At 41.5% G+C, this 16,146-nt stretch overlaps 1 protein-coding gene across 3 annotated transcripts in view; it reads right to left on the bottom strand.

Moving 5' to 3' along the window:
- LOC112430733 (uncharacterized) overlaps positions 1-16,146 on the bottom strand; it is a 50,760-nt gene that overhangs the window by 12,582 nt on the left and 22,032 nt on the right. Inside the window, exons 1-2 of one of the 3 annotated variants that reach the window (XM_076878328.1) lie at positions 8,689-8,951; positions 1-49 (exon numbers count right to left, since the gene is read on the bottom strand). The exon at positions 1-49 is cut by the window's left edge and continues 128 nt beyond it. The exons of 1 other annotated variant lie outside the window; for it this stretch is intronic. The gene's annotated coding sequence lies outside the window, so the exon portion shown is untranslated. Of the gene's footprint in view, positions 50-8,688; positions 8,952-16,146 lie in introns of those variants that run through there. One more of the 3 variants, XM_076878332.1, reaches the window with a different exon arrangement.

Below are 16,146 nucleotides of genomic sequence, written 5' to 3'. Positions count from 1 at the left end.
ACAACCGATCTCTTTACATGTCGGCTTCCCGTGGCTGTCATGCGACCGGCTATTGCAGTTAATAATACAGTGGGGCAAAAAAGTATTTAGTCAGCCACCAATTGTGCAAGTTCCCCCACCTAAAATGATGACAGAGGTCAGTAATTTGCACGAGATGTACACTTCAACTGTGAGAGACAGAATGTGAAAAAAAAATCCATGAATTCACATGGTAGGATTTGTAAAGAATTTATTCGTAAATCAGGGTGGAAAATAAGTATTTGGTCAATAACAAAAATACAACTCAATACTTTGTAACATAACCTTTGTTGGCAATAACAGAGGTCAAACGTTTACTATAGGTCTTTACCAGGTTTGCACACACAGTAGCTGGTATTTTGGCCCATTCCTCCATGCAGATCTTCTCGAGAGCAGTGATGTTTTGGGGCTGTCGCCGAGCAACACGGACTTTCAACTCCCGCCACAGATTTTCTATGGGGTTGAGGTCTGGAGACTGGCTAGGCCACTCCAGGACTTTCAAATGCTTCTTACGGAGCCACTCCTTTGTGTCCCGGGCGGTGTGTTTTGGATCATTGTCATGTTGGAAGACCCAGCCTCGTTTCATCTTCAAAGTTCTCACTGATGGAAGGTGGTTTTGGCTCAAAATCTCACGATACATGGCCCCATTCATTCTGTCCTTAACACGGATCAGTCGTCCTGTCCCCTTGGCAGAAAAACAGCCCCACAGCATGATGTTTCCACCCCCATGCTTCACAGTAGGTATGATGTTCTTGGGATGCAACTCAGCATTCTTCGTCCTCCAAACACGACGAGTTGAGTTTATACCAAAAAGTTCTACTTTGGTTTCATCTGACCACATGACATTCTCCCAATCCTCTGCTGTATCATCCATGTGCTCTCTGGCAAACTTCAGATGGGCCTGGACATGCACTGGCTTCAGCAGCGGAACACGTCTGGCACTGCGGGATTTGATTCCCTGCCGTTGTAGTGTGTTACTGATGGTGACCTTTGTTACTTTGGTCCCAGCTCTCTGAAGGTCATTCACCAGGTCCCCCCGTGTGGTTCTGGGATCTTTGCTCACCGTTCTCATGATCATTTTGACCCCACGGGATGAGATCTTGCGTGGAGCCCCAGATCGTGGGAGATTATCAGTGGTCTTGTATGTCTTCCATTTTCTGATGATTGCTCCCACAGTTGATTTTTTCACACCAAGCTGCTTGCCTATTGTAGATTCACTCTTCCCAGTCTGGTGCAGGTCTACAATACTTTTCCTGGTGTCCTTCGAAAGCTCTTTGGTCTTGGCGGAGTTTGGAGTCTGACTGTTTGAGGCTGTGGACAGGTGTCTTTTATACAGATCATGAGTTCAAACAATCTCTATAGGGCTTTGGAGTTGATGTCACGCCGCAATGCATTAAGGGAGCACAGCGCCATTTTCGGGGTCTACGAATCAACACAAACACACGGTGTTGGAACGACGACTACAAGAAAGATGCTTAAAAGCAGCTCAAAAGAGAATGAACTGTATAGAGACCGATTGCGTCCAGAGGCGAAGCAGCGGTACTTGCACAAAATAGCTGCATTGGAAATGTGGACCCGTATGAAATACGCCCGTGGAGTAGAAACCCTGAAGACCAACCGCTACATATGTAGCCTGACATTGTCTGTGGAGTCAGCGCGTACAAGTCGTCATTCAAACAAAGGTAAGTCAGCTCGAGTACTGCGAGTGAAATGCGTTTGATTTCCCTGCAAACATTCAGATTAGTGCAGCATAAATTCATTCATGAGGGGAAATTACAGTGAGAACATGTGGAGACTGTTAGAGGGATAACATAGTGAGTTCAGTGCATTGATGAGACACTGTCCTGAAGGATTGTTGTTCTTTATGGTTAAAGAAATTGCACTAATTTATTCATATTAATTATAAATAATTCTAATTATACATCTTGCTTCCATGTTTGTATCCTGTGTCACTAAAAATACATTTTATTTTAGTTTTATACATTGATTAATGACCTGCAGAATCTCCTGATCATACTAAGTGATTCATAATTGTCACTTTATGCTTTCTCCATCTCTAAAGTGATGACATCCTTGCATTACATACTTTAGGTTCATTTTCTGCAGGCAGGTTTCTGACAGAGAACAGGCAGATTTAGAATATAACATGCAGCGTTCTATAGATGGACACATAAAGAAATGAAAAATTACATGTATGTGCTAACTTTCTAAACACTTTGTTACATTTATGATAAAGTAGATAAAACACATTTACGTCGGCCTTGGCTCATAGTTCTTGTATTTAAAAGGACTTTGTCTGTGTGTGTTTCACTGCACTCTCAAAGACTGAATGAACCAGCATTGCAGCCATGGGTCACTGTGAGCATCACAGGGAAGGTTGAAGCCGCCCACTGCACCTGTATGGCCCGAGTCGCAGAGACCTGCAGCCATGTCGCTGCTCTTCTGTTTAATGTAGAAGCAACAGTGTTGATCTGTGGCACAAGGACTGTTACAGATGAACCTGCATACTGGGTTTTGCTGGGTAATATGACCAAGATACAGCCAGAGGTTGGCCATAAGATAGACTTCTCCTCTTCAGCTGCCCCAAAAAAAGGCTCTTGATCAAAACATAAACAGACCATCTGTAGTGACAGGGAAAAGGAGCCGTCCTCAAAAAAGGAAAATCCCACCTGCTACTTTGGAGGAGTTGTCACTGCTATTGGATACTTTGCTGGAGCACAGTAAAGCTGTGGGTTGTGGGAATGACCCATAATGTTTTATCTAGGGGTCTAGATTTATGCCTGTAGTGCACTGCTGTGTAAATAATTTGCATTTACTGAATATGTACTGACTGAGTCCCACTGTTCAAAAGTTGAATAAAGAAACAAACAAATTTTTGCCTCTTTTTTTTTTATTAAAACCACTTTATAGAACATCACATCAGTTACAATGTAGAATCATGTCATTTATAGTTTACAAATGACAAAATGTTTACACAAAATCATGAGTGTTTACATGATATCACCCACTACTAACATTACTTTATTTACTGTATCTTTTGAAAAAATACAGCAATTTTAACAGCACAAGACTAAAGAATATTTAACAGGAGCAGGCTTCATTTTTCCCTGGTTTTATTATCACACTGTTCAACAAACGCAGCAAACCTTCACCATCTTATCCAGGAGGGTCACCTCTTCACCCTCACATGGAAGAAGTAATCTGATGGTGGTTTGTTTGAAGCAGGTCCCTTGTGTAGCGCTGGAACCCAGTCACGATGTGTTTCACCCATTTCATAGACTGGTTTGCTGCAATAATGCCAAATAATTAGCAACTATTGGGCTTTGGAGCGTGATTCAATAGGGCTTTGGACATCACGCTCCAAAGCCCAATAGGGTGATGTCACGGGGGTGGGCGTGGAAAGGATTTTGGCCCGATCCGCCATTTTGGGGGTCTACCGCAAGTGAAAAGGGAGCGAAGTCACACACAACAGCCATGGTTCGTATTTGCTGTGTGGTCCGCTGCAATGTTCGATCGCACGACCGGCAACAGAATAAGGTTGAAAATGGTTTATCTTTTCATTCTTTCCCAACCTGGAAGCAACATGAGGCAGCTCGTGTATCGATGTTAGCAAAAAACGAAGGCGTCTAGCCTGGATAGCAGCTGTGAGACGAGCTGACGTGCAGTTCTCTTCCATCTCCAAATATCTGTTGGTGCTCCAGACATTTTCATTCCGGTAAGTTCTAAATGTGTTCATATCACTCTTTATAGCCTATTAGTTTTATTTTCTATGCGCCCTGAGGTCATAACAAATCAGAACAAACATCCTACTGAGTGATTTTGCAGAACTACCTTCTATTTATAGAGTTGCTAATTATTTGGCATTATTGCAGCAAACCAGCCTATTAAATGGATGAAACACATCGTGACTGGGTTCCAGCACTACACAAGGGACCTGCTTCAAACATACCACCATGCCAATCAGATTACTTCTTCCATGTGAGGGTGAAGAGGTGACCCTTCAGGATAAGATTGTGAAGGTTTGCTGCGTTTTGGTGAACAGTGTGATAATAAAACCAGGGAAGAATGAAACCTGCTCCTGTTAAATATTCTTAAGTCTTGTGCTGTTAAAATTGCTCTATTTTTTTCAAAAGATACAGTAAATAAAGTAACGTTAGTAGTGGGTGATATCATGTAAACACTCATGATTTTGTGTAAACATTTTGTCATTTGTAAACTATAAATGACATTGATTCTACACTGTAACTGATGTGATGTTCTATAAGGTGGTTTTAATTTAAAAAAAAAAAAAAAAAAAAAAAAGAGGCAAAAATTTGTTTGTTTCTTTATTCAACTTTTGAACAGTGGGACTCAGTCAGTATATATTCAGTAAATGCAAATTATTTACACGGCAGTGCACTACAGGCATAAATCTAGACCCCTAGATAAAACATTATGGTTCATTCCCACAACCCACAGCTTTACTGTGTTCCAGCAAAGTATCCAATAGCAGTATCAACTCCTCCACAGTAGCAGGTGGGATTTTTCTTTTTTGAGGACGGCTCCTTTTCCCTGTCACTACAGATGGTCTGTTTATGTTTTGATCAAGAGCCTTTTTTTGGGCAGCTGAAGAGGAGAAGTCCATCTTATGGCCAACCTCTGGCTGTATCTTGGTCATATTACCCAGCAAAACCCAGTATGCAGGTTCATCTGTAACAGTCCTTGTGCCACAGATCAATGCATGTTATTTTCTAAATCTGCCTGTTCTCTGTCAGAAACCTGCCTGCAGAGAATGAACCTAAAGTATGTAATGCAAGGATGTCATCACTTTAGAGATGGAGAAAGCATAAAGTGACAATTATGAATCACTTAATATAATAAGGAGATTCTGCAGGTCATTAATCAATATATAAAACTAAAATAAAATGTATTTTTAGTGACACAGAATACAAACATGGAAGCAAGATGTGTAATTAGAATTATTTATAATAAATATGAATAAATTAGTGCAATTTCTTTAACCATAAAGAACAACAATCCTTCAGGACAGTGTCTCATCAATGCACTGAACTCACTATGTTATCCACCTAACAGCCTCCACATGTTCTCACTGTAATTTCCCCTCATGAATGAATTTATGCTGCACTAATCTGAATGTTTGCAGGGAAATCAAACGCGTTTCACTCGCAGTACTCGAGCTGACTTACCTTTGTTTGAATGACGACTTGTACGCGCTGACTCCACAGACAAGGGGCCTGTTCTTCGTACCTCGCTAAGTAAGTTAGCTGGATTAGATTGTTGACGATTTCGCGTGATCCTGGATCGTTCGGTTCCCCGAAGCTCATCCGGGACTTGCTGTCATAGCAACAGAGCCGTAAGCGTAAACCTGCTCGGGAGCAGGTTTACTTTATGTAAACAGGATTAGATCGCGGCCACGCAGGTATGTCCGCTTCATTTATACGAAAGCAACAGCGATATTCCACCACTGTTTCACCATAAATAAATATTATCAATGTAACTAAAGATAATGCAGCACTTGATCCTTGTATTGATGTCACACAGATACATACAGGTCATTTCCTAAAAAAGGGAAATGAACTATTAACATTCTATTACATGTATGTGATTAGTACAGATGTAATTCATATTTCAGAGTAGTAATTGTAAATTACTTCGTGTAACCAAGATGAGAGACCACGGCTATAAAAGTGAAGGTGGATTTGGGAAGCCTGTCGCAGCCATGTCCTGTCTGTATACGCGACCAACCCATTGCGGAAGGTGCAAGATTGATAAGGAGAGTCCTCAGAATTCAGCATATATTGCGGGATAGACAGGATCCTTTAGCTCAGCGCGACAGTGTGCTCATTGAGAGATATCGATATTCCCGTGAGGGTATTATTTACTTAACCAACTTGTTGACAGGGGCTGCAGGACCACCACCTGTCTTTTTTTCCTCTGCCCTTTTCTTGGTTGCTGTTATGAACAAACTAACAGAGTATTACAGGCCAGTATTACCTTGCCAAGAGACGAAAAGCAATCTAAGAGATAAATATTACCATTCTGTAGAATACTCCTGTATTCCACTTTTACTTGTTCCCATGTTCTTGTGGGTCCTGTTGTGGCTCTAATGTGAAAGGGGATATAATATAACATATTATAATATAATATAATGCCATATGATATTGGACAATATAGTGTCATATGATAGATCTACCCTACCGCCTACTGGTGTTGGCCAGAGGGGCCGATGGCGCGATATGGCAGCCTGGCTACAACCGTAGCTGCCTCCACCAGTGTGTGAATGTGGGAGTGAATGAATAGTGGTATCGTAAAGCGCTTTGGGTGCCTTGGAAAGCGCTATATAAACCCAATCCATTATTATTATTATTAAATTACCTACGAGTTTGATTTGTCAGCAACTTTCTGCCAGCCCTCTCTCCTTGCTTTTGCAGCCTTTGCAGTGTTCTCTTGCGTTTTAATTAAACTCTGAAACTCCTGAAATCCCTCACTCATGAGTTCTTGCTCTGCTGCCGGAAAATACCGAGCACGCCCCTTCGACATTTTCGCCGACCAATCAGCGGGTTGCCGATCAATGTTTCTACTATCGATGCGTAGCCCCTTTTACGACACCCAGTGATGTCACATAACTGCGTCCAGCTGTACTAATCGTCAACAGCAGGTGTGTTCGGGGAACCGGATTAGCGAGCTCACGGTTAGCGCGATGGTTTGGTCTTGGATGTGTCATTTGATCTTGGATGTAGTAAGCGACGTACGAAGAACAGGCCCAAGGTCCAAAAATATGTCAGGCTAAGTCAGTAGCGGTTGGTCTTCAGGGTTTCCACTCCACGGGCGTATTTCATACGGGTCCACATTTCCAATGCAGCTTTTTTCTGCAAGTACCGCTGCTTCGCCTCTGGACGCAATCGGTCTCTATACAGTCCGTTCTCTTTTGAGCTGCTTTTAAGCATCTTTCTTGTAGTCGTCGTTCCCACACAGTGTGTTTGTTTTGATTCGTAGACCCCGAAAACGACGCTGCGCTCCCACAATGCTTTGCGGCGTGACGTCAACTCCAAAGCCCTATTAAGTCCTATGTCGTGTCCAAATTCATGGGCTGCATTCTCCTGAGGCCGCATTTGTAGACCGATTACGTCACAGCGACGCGCCGAAGGCTGTCCAAATTCGTAGACCCCTCCGAATGCAGCCGACAAATGCGTGCTCCTTTTTCCGAATTTGAAGGATGGGTCGGGTGTGTCCTTCGTGGCCCACCATATCCATATCCACCATATCCACCATATCCCAGAATTCAGCCAAGCTCCAGTTTCCGGCTAATGGCGGCCGCTACTAAGTTTTAAAAATTACTCTTATTAATCTTTCTGGGTCACGAAATAAACTTTTAACATATTTTCAGGCGAGAAAGTAGCTGTGTAAACATCAAATATCTGCTCGGTTTATCAAGATATCGCATCTTTGCTAAAGTGCTTCGACGTTTTCGGAGACGTCTGCTACCTACAGCTCGATAGCTAGCCGGGAGCTCGAGGGTTACTGATGCGGCCGAGAATGGCACAACTCCCGGCACATCATTTTCAGATCACCGCGGACTTTCGCTGCTCGGGTTAAACGTTGTCAGCCGGTGATCAGCTGTGATCAGCTGATCACGGGGCCGGGGTTAAAAGAGAGACGCCACCCACCTGTTCGCTGCTCAGACATCATTCTCTTCGTGTCAGGAGCTCCGAAACTCTGCCGACGTCAGTCTCCGCCTGATTCAGCAACCGTGAGTGATTATCCCTTCAATCCTTTTTCTCTTCCCGGCTCCGCTCGCTCTCTGTCGGTAACGACCGTTCCGAAGCCACGCATCGTGCACTGATCGTTACTAGAATAACTGCGTGCCTGCTCCAAACCCACCGCTAGCCTTCGCCGCGCTTGGGTCTAGCCAGCACGCCACACAGGCACGCCGAATTACTGTGTGTAACCCGCCCGGCCGTGACAAACGTAATATATAAGTCACTTAGACAACCTAAAAATGTTATTGTTGGGCTTTTTTCAGTGTTTTGTTTGTTCGTGAGTAAATCGGTTTGGCTGAGATTAAAGTTATTAGATTAGATAAAATAAAACTTTATTAATCCCCCGGGTGGGTTCCTCCTTGGTTTTTACACAGCTGACTAAACGTCAAACAGAAAACTGATTAAACAGAAGTGTGAGATGGCCGAGAGTTTACTCCAGTGTCCTGTTATATTTTAGACAGCAAGGAGCAGACGGCTGAGTTTATTAAACAGCGGTGACGCTAATCAGAAGGCTAGACCGTCCAATTTCACGGCCGTTTACTTCCGGCCTACCCGATCTTCTGAGGACCCGGCCCACGTAGACCGCGAAGGCCGGGTCCTCAGGAGAATGCAGCCCATGAATTTGGACACGACCCTATTCTAAAGGCTGATTGCCCTCCCCCACGCTTGTACCCGTGGCTTCCTGTCCTGAGGGTTGGCTCTTCTCCTGCCCTGCACCCTTTGTTCATATTCAAAGACTATTTTTCTGTATGTATTCTTACCCCATAGCAACCGCCATATTCTAACGTTGCAAGCAATCACAAACTCTACAGTCTGTCTAACTCCAATGTATAGCAAGCAATCTATTATTTCTCAAAAGAGCTAAACTCAACATAAACTGAACCCACATTAAATTTAGCTCGGTGCTTACCTTTAGATGAGCCCACAAACCGAGAGAAACTCCGTGATGAAGCTGGAAGTCTTAAGAAACAGATCAGGGAGCAGAGACCCACGTGGTTCACGCTGATCTGAGCTACGATCCAGGAGACAAGGGTGTGCAGATCGATGCAGAAATTAATCCCAACGTTGGTAGTGGTATATGTTCCTGTAAGTTTACTACTTTACTCCCGTTTCATAAAAAAGCAGCTCTCTCTGCTCGACTCCTCTCCTGCACACACACTTTGCTCCGCCTCCTTTTCCGGCTCTGCTGTGATTTGTTGCTGTGCGGTCACGTGACTAAGCAGACCAACGTAACCACGTGGGGTCCATCCATCTATCCATCCATTCGCTTCCGCTTATCCTTTTTTTTTTTTTTTTTTTTTTTTTTTAATTGACAAAGCACAAAATACAGACATACAAATACAAAATGGCAAACACAATGTCAGGGGGTTCGTATAAAAAAGCAAAATAGACACAGTCTATTATAGAATCACATGATATTGAACAGGGAACATAGGTTTATGGTTTTGACACCTTTTTGATTTTGAGAATGTTGTATGGTTTTAAAATATTGTTTGGTTTCATTTAAAAAGCACTGAAAGGATGGTTTTGCGTTAGAAAATTTCGACTTATGTATATGAAATTTGGCCAATAATATCAATAAGTTAATCAAATAAAATTCGTTTGCCCTGTGCATGGGGTACTTAAAGAAACCAAACAATATTTTCTCGTAACAAAGAGAGAACTCAGAAAGAATAAAGGAAACAACAAAAACACAAAATTCTTGCCAGAAAAGATTCGTGTATAAGCATGACCAAAATAAATGAGAAATATCTTCCTTCACACAACTACAAAATGTACAGTTAACATCAATGTCCTTTTTATAACGTACAAGAAAAGACCTAGTTGGGTAAAAACAATCAATAACTTTAAAATATATTTCCTTTACTTTGTTATTTAATAGAAATTTCGACGGTAAGGTCCAAATCTTCTCCAATTCCAGGTCCTGGTATAAGTTATTCTAGTAGGCGACAACCGTTGGGACACAAGTTCTGTCTTTTTGAAACAGAGTTCATATTTCACGGTTGTTTTTCCTCCTTACAGAAGGGAAACACACCTGACCGACATAAGTAACAGCAGGATCCAGTGGTAAAGGGGTCAAATCACTAACAACAAGATTTCTAAACAGCATTAAGACCCCAGCAGGGATAGCATCAAACACTATGGCATATTCCTTTGGTGGAACAGGAAGACCATATGTATTCAAAAATTCTGAGTAAGAGAGTAAACCTCCAGCTGGATTTATAAGTTGTGCAACACGATGAATCCCATTATCAAACCAATTACTTAAAAACACAGATTTATGTTTGTATAAAATGTCTCTATTTTTCCAAATATAGTATCTATGTGGAGAAAAATTGTGTTTATAAATTAATGACCAGGAAAGAAGCATTTGTTTATGAAAGTTGGATAGTTTTAAAGGGATTTTATCGATATTGTAATTACAAAGCAAAAGACAGTTAAGACCACCAATTTTTGAGAAAATATAATTGGGAATAAAGTTCCAAATTGAGGTTGGGTTCCTGAATAATTGTTTAATCCAGTTTATTTTAAACACATTGTTTAATGAGGAGAAGTCAAGAAAGTTTACTCCACCATGTTGGTATGAGTTGGATAAAACTGATCTTTTAATATAATGAATTCTATTCTTCCATATGAAATTATAAATAAGTCTGTCAATATCTGCCAGGGTTTCTTTATTTACATCGAGACAAAGCAGCATAAGTTAGACGAGATAAACCCTCTGCTTTCGTGAGTAAAACTCTCCCTTTAATGGATAAATCCCGCTGCAGCCAAGCATTTAGCTTTTTTTGTGTTTTGTCCAAAATTGGAGTGAAATTAAGGGAGCACCTGGTGGATTGATTTTTATTAATGACTATACCAAGGTAAGTGACAGACTCTTTCACTGGGATGCCAGCAATAGATAGACTGGTACAATTTCTAAGGGCAAGCAGTTCACATTTGCCAATGTTTAGGTGGAGTCCTGAAGCTAAAGAAAAGGCATTAATTGTGTTAATAGCCATCTGCACCTGTGAAGCATCTTTTAAAAAGAGAGTGGTATCATCAGCAAGTTGACTAATGAATATTTCTTCATCCGCAATTGTTATACCTTTCAGAGGACTGCGTTTAATATAATCAGAGAGGAGTTGAGCACAGATGAGAAATAAGTATGGGGAGATGGGGCAGCCTTGCCTGATACCGCGGTTCAAGTTAAACCTAGGTGATGTACCTGCTTGTAGTTTGATGGAGCAATTCACATTTTTGTACATTGTTTTAATTGCATTCTGAAAATAAGGGCCAAAGCCAAATTTGTCCAAAGCCTGAAAAATAAAACCATGTTCAATCGTGTCAAACGCTTTGCAGAAATCTACAAATAAGATAAAGCTATCATCCCTACACAAATCTGCATAATCAATTGGGTCAAAAACAAGTCTGATGTTGTTGGATATGTGTCTGTTAGCCATAAAGCCAGACTGAGTTTCATCAATAATATCATTCAAAACAGCTTTCAGTCTTTTGGCAAAGATCTGAGCTAGGATCTTATAATCATTATTAAGGAGGCAAATTGGCCTCCAATTGTCAATATAAGTGGGATCTTTCTTTGGCTTTGGGATTAGGGTTAACAGACCTTGTGATAAAGTGGGGGGGAGAGACTGATTTAAATGACTTTCAATGTATACATTAAGAAGAAATGGAGCCAGTTGATCTGCAAAAGTAATGTAAAATTCAGAGGTTAAGCCATCGGTTCCTGGGGATATATTAAGTTTAAGACGTCGAATAGCAGGTAGCACTTCACTAATAGATATCAGCCTATCACAGAAACTCATCTGATCTTCTTTAACTGTTCGCACATCAGGGATTTGTTCCATAAAGCTCAGAGCAGCACTCTCATCAAACTCTGACTTGTATAAATTTCTATAAAAATTGGAGCAATAGGTGGAGACTTTTCGGGGATCATCAGTTATGATACCGTCAATATTAAGTCTCCGAACAGAACTAAGTTTAGAATGAGATTTCTCTAATTTAAAAAAATAGGATGAGTGTTGTTCACCTTCTTCTAACCATCTTCTTGATCTCACAAAGGCTCCCTCTGCTTTCAGTTTATAAATATCATTTAACTTACTCTGTTGCAAAGCTAAGTCAGTTTTATCTTCTTCAGATAGGTTCTCTGGTGGGATCTGAGTGAGAGCAGATATCCTAGTAATTACCAGAGGTGTGGACTCGAGTCACATGACTTGGACTCGAGTCAGACTCGAGTCATTAATTTTATGACTTTAGACTTGACTTGAAAAAATGTTCTAAGACTTGTGACTTGACTTGGACTTTTACACTATTAACTTGGGACTTGAATTGGACTTGAACCGATTTACTTGAAAAGACTTGATATTTTACCCCAAATATAAAATTTAACATGCATATTATCAGTGTTGGGGAGTAACGGAATACATGTACCGCCGTTACGTATTTAAAATACAAAATATGAGTAACTGTATTCCGTTACAGTTACCGTTTAAAAAGGTGGTATTCAGAATACAGTTACTTTGTTGAAATAAATGGAATACACTGGGGTACTTTCCTGTTTCATTTTGTCGCGGGTCAGGACTGTTTGGGTTTTGTTTGACAGCTACGTTCTTTTGTTCCAGGCGGCAGCGTTACGGTTGCCATGGTTACAGGGCGACGCTCTCTCTCTCTGCGACTGTGTGTTTCCTGGGTGAGAGAGCGCCTTTTCGTTGTTGTTGTTGTTGTTGTGCTAAGCTAACAGGCAGAATGCTACAAGCATAGCTCTAAAGAATGTAGCATCATGTTCAGTGTAGTCCGTGCTGCTGGGAGAATGGACTGCCATACACGTTATGTGTCTGTGAGCGCTAGGAGGGAGAAAAAGGGGAGTGGAAAGGTACGAGCAGTCATCGAGCAAAAACGGGAGCTGGAAGCATGTAAATATAATAATAACCACTGCAGCCAAGAAGAGTGCCTGACGAGCCCAGTTGTAAGTAAGCTATTAAGACTCGACTGTACACTGTGTTCGTGTTTTCCTCCGAAAACAACAAGTTCCGTTGGAGCAGCCTTTCAACGCCTCTCTCTCTGTCTGTCGCAAGAAAAGTTGACCCACACAACAAAGTAGAGCTATTTTTCGGCTACCAGCCGACAGGGACCCCGCCGTATTATGCTGGGCTTACACTGTGCGATTTTTTTCAGTCGCGCGATTCAGCTCCTGCTCAAACTGTACGATTGACTCGCAGGGGTTAGAAGTTCATAGGTCACGATGCAGGGTCTCACACTATACGGCCCGATGCTCTGATGCGACCTGAGTGCTCACACTGTGCGTCCATAAAAATGAAGGTTATAACAGAAATTCTGTCGCTCGCTCTCCCTCTCCGTCTTTCACTCACACAGACACACCACCACCATCAACTTTGCTAAATTGCTAATGAAAAACATTGGTCAGGCAGCTGTGATTGAGCAGCAGTGTCGATCCAACTATTTTCACGGTTGTTGTGGTCGTGATAATTTTGTGAGGCCACGTCGAAAGGGCTCGGATGGTTCTACAGGTTGTGCCTCCCTCGCTTGTGTCCAGATCACACCTGCACTGCCGTGCTACGCCGTCTTTTTCGCTGACATTTGTGTTTGCGCGTGCGCAGTGTGGCAAACTGCGGTGACACCCTCACGACCAAGCGATTGATGATCGGGAGCTGGTCGTGAGGTGTCAATCGCTTCTCGTTACCCCACGTATACTACACGATGCACGATGAAGGCCAAAATCGGGCCGATCGCCAAAACGATCGCACGACTCAAAAATCGGCTCAAAATGGGCCAAAAATCGCACAGTGTGAGCCCAGCATTAGTCAGAGGTCCCTTTACTACAGTTCGGAGTCGCGGACCTTCAGTAATAGTAATAAATCACACAGCAATAGTACATTCACGTTGTTGTAAAAAGCATGATAATATTGTAGCGGGTCAGGGCTGTTCGGGGTTCTGCTTGTACAGTTATGTTTTGTGTATGTTGCCATGGTGACGGGTGACGCCCTCTCGCTGCGACGGTGTGTCCTTCCGGGGTCAGAGGGCGCCCTATGTGTGTTGTGGTTGCCACGCTGAGCAGTTAGCTAGTGGCAGTGTGTTCTTCTGCAAATGTTATAAACGGCTGTGCTCCCTGGCTAGCTCACGGGAAGCAAGACCAAACGATACCTCCGTCTCCTCCTTGTCTGAACTCGCCACAATATATTAAGTAATCCAAAGTATTCAGAATACGTTACTGTCATTGAGTAACGTAACGGAATAGGTTACAGAATACATTTTGGGGCATGTATTCTGTATTCTGTAATGGAATACATTTTAAAAGTAACCTTCCCAACACTGCATATTATATAGAGATTGAAAATGTGACGTCATTCACGGGTAGAACCGCAAAGGATTCTGGGAACTCGTGGCAAGCGGTACTAGCGCACGCAGGCTTTCAATTAAAATCAGTTATACAGCGATAAAAAGAAACACAAAAATGTCAAGAAGCCGTTGTATTATTAACTACAATAGCCGGTCGCATGACAGCCACGGGAAGCCGACGGGTAAAGAGATCGGTTGTTATCGGATTATGTCCTTGAAGAGAAATTGTTCAGCCATGTTTCCGAAGTAACAGACGCGACGGATGGCCTGGATTGCAGCCATTCAAAGATCAAATATAACGTCCCAGAACCCTCCAGCTCACATGTTAGTCTGCTCCAAGCATTTACACAAAGGTCAGTGTTTTTTAGTAGTTAATGCGTCATTTTCATAACATAATTGGTGATATAGGTTACAAGCAAGTCTGGCGCTGAACAGAAATTGTCGCGCTATGCTCCTTTATTTATTGTGCATAAATAGTGAATTGTCCTGACACAATATTGCGTTTCGCTTCTGTTATTATGGTACATTGACAAAAACATATACTTTTATTCACAGGATAAAACAGGTTTTTTGTATCACTAATTGCCCAGTACGATTACAGCATACAATATTATTGTCACTGCTACATTTCTGTGATGGGTACCAGAAATTATTTCCACTACTAATTAATTACCGTTGAGCTCAAAGGTCCTATTAATAAACGGTTAAGGAATGTGTATTTATGACGACAATTTGTGAGACTGGTAAACTTATGATATGTACGATGGTCTTTCGTTCTACACGGTGCATTTCAAGGTCCTGTACCCATCCGTCGGTAAACTGTACCTGGGCTTGTTGCAGTGACCTGAAGTTACTAAACTTCATGAGTGTATGCACTCACTCCAAGAACCGTATGATTATAAATATGCATATAAATATGCTAAGATGAGATAGCTGACTTCATCTAACTAGCAAATGTTGTCCAGGCTACGTTGGTGATACAGTTTTCTTTAATGTGTATGATATTTTTGTCATGCGATTTTAAAGCCGGTCCTACAACCGCATCCAAGAATAACATGCAGCTTATCTCAGAACTGTCGGTGAAAATTATTATTGGAGCTAGGTTTAATTGAGCTGCATTTTAAAGAGGTGCAATTTCACAATTTGTGTATATTTTCTAAGTTCACTATTTTGTCATGTGTTGAGAAAAACACAGATTTTAAAATTACATGGTCTAATATTTACATTTAGCATAACTGCAACATTATTTTTTCGGTTTTTTTTTTTTTTTAAAGACTCGAAAGGACTTGAAATTCAAAATTTCAGACTTGTGACTTGACTCTGACTTTTACACCAGTGACTTGAGACTCGACTCTGACTTGCCTGACATTACTTGAGACTTGACTTGAGACTTGAGGATAAAGACTTGAGACTTACTTGAGACTTGCAAAACAATGACTTGGTCCCACCTCTGGTAATTACATTAATTTCTTCATTTTTCCTCTGTTTTGCTGCAGATGAGCCATACTCTCTTAAATATTTAGCGGCTTCAAATTTAAAGAGTTCCCAATTTTGACAGTAGAGATGACTGGTTAGGGCTTTATCCCAGAAACGTTTGATTAATGACAAAATATCTTCAAGCACTTTTTCATGTTTTAGAAGGGAGTTATTAAGTTTCCAGTAGCAGCTCCTACAAGTTTGGGCAGCATTAGTATTGAAAAAGACCTGAAGTGATACCGCTTTGTGATCCGTGAGTGGAGTTGGCATTATATTGGCTATAACATTATCCCTATTTAAGCAATCAGAAATTAACCAGAAGTCAATACGGGATTTAGAAGAGTTGGATTTGTTACTCCATGTAAATAGTCTGGCTTTAGGGTTTTTAAATCTCCAAATGTCTATTAAATGAAACTTTTGCATGAATGTATTTAAACAACAGGACAGAGAGTTATTTGAGCTAGGTGGCCATCTGTCTAGTGAAGGATCTGGAGCAATGTTAAAATCGCCTCCAACTAATAACAGGAGATTCGGG

Source organism: Maylandia zebra, linkage group LG3 (assembly GCF_041146795.1).
Source record: "Maylandia zebra isolate NMK-2024a linkage group LG3, Mzebra_GT3a, whole genome shotgun sequence".
NCBI classification, from domain to species: domain Eukaryota; kingdom Metazoa; phylum Chordata; class Actinopteri; order Cichliformes; family Cichlidae; genus Maylandia; species Maylandia zebra.
Note: the sequence above shows the minus strand (reverse complement) of the source record. Positions and strands in the feature narration are given on the sequence as shown.